Source organism: Grampus griseus, assembly GCF_964374135.1.
Source record: "Grampus griseus genome assembly, chromosome: 3".
Classification (NCBI taxonomy): Eukaryota; Metazoa; Chordata; class Mammalia; order Artiodactyla; family Delphinidae; genus Grampus; species Grampus griseus.
The window spans coordinates 159,474,625-159,478,898 of NC_139019.1; the positions used below are offsets into that span (position 1 = coordinate 159,474,625).

A 4,274-nucleotide genomic window follows, 5' to 3' on the forward strand; every position below is an offset into this window, starting at 1 on the left:
GCGACGTCGAGGCCACTGAGAATATCCCTCAGACAAGAGGCTCTGCTCAAAATCTCCCCCATCTGGGGTGAGGGCAGCAGAATGGGGGTCTGGGACAGAGGGATAAATACATCGTCTTAGCTCTGCCATTAGGGCTGGCAGCCCGGGACCCCAAGCTGGTCAATCAGAGGTCGACTGCTTGGAGCTTCCAAAGCTGCCCGAATGTTTGGGTGTTTTGGGGAAATGCTGAGGCTTTGGGAGGGCCCATGTGCCAGCTGGAAGGGCCCTCGGCCAGCCCCCTCCTCCTACTCCAGCTTCAGGGAGAGCGCAACTCCCTGCTGGCCGGGCCTGCTGTACCCTGGGGTCGAGGCAGCCTCTCACCCAGCAGCCCCTGCCAGGAGGGGGGTGTGGAAGGGCATCTCCAGTGAGGCCCAGACAGGAATCTGCCCTAAAGGTGGCTGACAGCGGCCCACCTGTAACAGAGCCCTGCTCCCAAAGGGGCCCCTTGCGGACCAGCCCAGCGGGGTGCCCTCCCAGGCACGGGCAGGCCAGGCTGAACCCGGCTGCAGCAGGAGATGTGGGGGAGAGTGGTGTTAACAGACAACAGCAGTAGGGGTGGGTGCAGACAGGGCAAGGTGAGTGTGAGGCAGAGCCAGCCCGGGCCCGCCCATCAGAAGGCGAAGGAGCGCTCCTTGGGGTGGCCCACGCTGTCCAGGTTGGGCAGGCAGGCATACTGGATCATGCACGGGGGTCCGCACATCAGCACCAGCGGCTCCTCCTCCAGGGGTGGAAGGTGGTCCCAGATCATCTCCTCGTTCACGAAGCCCTGGCTGTAGTCCCAAGCTTCAGGGGCACTGTCCACCATGTACCAGAGCTTGAAGCACTCAGAATGTTCGTTCTTCAGTTCCTCCAGCTCCAGCCACAGCAGGAGGTCCTTCTCAGTCTGGTTGGCAAAGCGCAGGTGGCACACGGTGTGATCATCCCTGTCCTTCATGATGGCGTGGATCACCTGTAGCATTGGGGTGATGCCCGTTCCTCCCGCAAACATGCCCACAGACTTCGCCGTCTTGATGACAGGGTTGGATTTCTTGTCTGCACAGATGGCAAACTTTCCTTTGCCCTGGTAGACCAGCAGCCCATTTGGGTCTCGGAACTCAATGGTGCCTCCAATCTTCATGCTTTACAGGTACTGGGACATCTGGGACATCCCACCAGCGGGAAACTTGGGGTGAGTGTCTTTGAAGTAAACCTTGATGACCAGGCCCACAAAGCCCTTGTCATCGCTGGAGACAGGCATATAGGGCAGAATGACCAGATTCCCATCAATTCAAGCCGAGAGGTAGATGTGCTAGCCCTACGGGGAGACCCAGGATGTGCTGGGGCGACGGTAGAGCAAAGTGGAACCATCAGGTGTCAAGGCTGATGACCTCCTTGTCAATCAGCCGCAGCAGGTACTTGATGTCCAGGTTCTCGAGGGTGATGGCTGGAGTGGAGCTTTGGAACAGCTTCATGAGCAGGCTGTACAGGAACCAGACTGGGGAGAGGACCATGTGGCCCAACGTGCTCAGCCAGGCCCCCATGGTGGCTCCGCTCTGCTCTAGCTCCGCCGCCGCTGCTGTGACCGCTACGCCCTGGGCCTGCGCCCCCCCCCGCCACGACACTGAGCCCAAATATAGTTTTTAAGAACACTTCTAAATTACCATGTGTAATTAAAGAAGAATATGTAATGGAAATTAGAAAATACCAGAGATTATTTTTTTAATCTGGATGCAGGTTACATGGTGTTCTCACTTTTGAAAATTCATCAAGCATTTATGATTGTTCACTCTTCTGTATATATGTTACACTTCAGTAAAATTTATAAAGAAAAAAAAGACAACAAATCTGTAAAGCAGCTGGGGGTGGAAAACACATTAACTTCAAAAGTGTGACAAGGTAAACAGCCTACTTTTCATCAGCAACAAAGGAAACCAGATGAAAGCAAAATGACATTTTCAATGTGCTGAAAGAAAACTGCCAACCCAACAAAAATATTTCAAGAATGAGGTTGAAATAAAAACTTTTTCAGACAAAGCCTGTATGAGTTTGCCAGCAGCAGCCAACTCACACTAAAGAAAATTCTAAATTATATTGCTTCGGGCAAAAAGAAAGTGATCCCAGATGGAAGGTCAAGATGTAAGAAGGAATAAAGAATAAAGGAGTGAATACATGGGAAAACTTAAACAAACATAGGTTGCATAAAACAATAATAATGTTTCCTGGAGTTAAAAAAAGTGATAGAATTAAAATGTACAACAGAAAAAAAAAAAGTCCTTAGGGAGTAAGTGGAGTTAAAGTGTTCCAAGTCCACGATTGTGTGGGACAAAAGTAAAAAACATCGATGAAATCTGCATTTTGAAAAGCATGCATTATAACTTCTAAAGGAATCACTACAGTAATAAAAGCAGAATTGTAACTTCCAAATGTTCAGAGGGAAGACAATGATTTTTTTAAAAACTCACAGACAACCTAAAAGGAGGCCAGAGAGGCCAGAGGGGGGATAAAAAGGAACATAGAAAGGGTAAAAATAGAAAGTAAATTAATAGGGTAGATTTAAATCTAGATTTAAGTGTGATATCAATTATTACATTAAATGTAAATGGACTATACACTCCAGCTAAAGGTCAGTTTGCCAAACTGGATTTTTAAAAATTTCAACTCTATGTTATTTATAAGAGACTCATAAAAACCATTAAAATACAGAAAGTTAAAAAATAACAGGATGGGTACGTCCCTGGTGGCGCAGTGGTTAAGAATCCGCCTGACAATGCAGGGTACACGGGTTCGAGCCCTGGTCTGGGAAGATCCCACATACCGCGGAGCAACTAAGCCCATGCGCCACAACCACTGAGCCTGTGTGCTGCAACTACTGAAGCCCACGAGCCTAGAGCCTGTGCACTACAACAAAGAGTAGCCCCCACTCGCCACAACCAGAGAAAGGCTACACGCAGCAACGAAGACCCAACGCAGCCAAAGATAAAATTAATTAATTAATTAATTTTAAAACATATATAACAGATGGGGAAAATAACCATAGAAATGCCATAAGAAAGCTGGAATTGTTATATTAATATTAGACAACATATGCTTTAAGGCAAAATCATTGCTGGAGATAAAGTGGGACATATTATTATAATAATAATAAAAGATTCATTTCATCAGGAGATAAAAATATTTTTAATTTGTGTGACCCTAATAACATGGCCTCAAAATACATAAAGCAAAATTTGACACAACTACCAGGAGAGATAGTTAAATCCACAGTAATAATGAGCAATTTAAATTCATCTCTCTCAGCAGTTGATAGAACAAGTAAACCAAAAAAGTCAGTAAAGATACAGAATATTTGAACTATACAATTAATAAATTTGACCTAATGGGCCTGTATATGTAGAACATTGTATTCAGCAACTACAAAATACATTTTTCTTTGAAGCACACACTGGGTTATAAAGCAAGGTTGAAGGAAATAGTTAGTCCCTTTACCAAAATGTTATTTAGTTAAGAATCAATTTTAAAACAATAATAAGAAAAATCTCCATATTTTGGAAACCAGTTCTAAATAACCCACTGATCAAGGAAGAAATTTTAGGAAAATTATATTTTAGGAAATTTTAGGGAAATTAATTTTTAGGAAATAATTAAATTTTGGAAAATTATCTTGAACTGAGAGATAATGAAAATACTTATTTAAAAACTTGTGCAATGCAGCTAAAGTAGCATTTTGAAGGAAATTTGTAGCCTTAAGTGTATTAATACTAGATATTAAAATATATGCAATATATGTTGCATATATGTAATACAAAATTATATATATTGATAAAATATATATTATAAAAGAAAGACTGAAAATAATGAGCTAAGCATCTGTCTCCAGAATTTAGGAAAAGAACAAAATAAACCTAAGAGTATAGATAGGAAATAATAAAGAGTAGATATGAAGGAAATAGAAAACAAACATTCAAATAAAAAGAATCAACAAGTCAGCTATTTTAAAAGATGAATGAAATTGAAAAACTGCTGGAAATTTTGAGCAAGATGAATAAAAGGCACTAATAACTATTATTGGAAATGGGGGAAAAAAGACATTACTGTAGCTTTTGAAACATTAAAAAGATGAGAACAAGGCAAGTGCCACTTCACAAAGTCACTCAGCCCACTTTCTGTCTACCAAGCTGTGTGCCTGGCCCAGAGCTTCATCCATCTCGAAGAGGACTGTCTTTTTCTAATCCACCTGAAGATACCATATGGGCAAG

At 43.2% G+C, this 4,274-nt stretch overlaps 1 pseudogene across 1 annotated transcript; it reads right to left on the bottom strand.

Annotated features, from left to right (window-relative positions):
- Positions 1–649: 649 nt before the first annotated feature.
- Positions 650–1,585, bottom strand: LOC309820679 (NADH-cytochrome b5 reductase 3-like; annotated as a pseudogene). The gene has a single exon. The product of its transcript is annotated as an NADH-cytochrome b5 reductase 3-like (transcript).
- Positions 1,586–4,274: the final 2,689 nt, after the last annotated feature.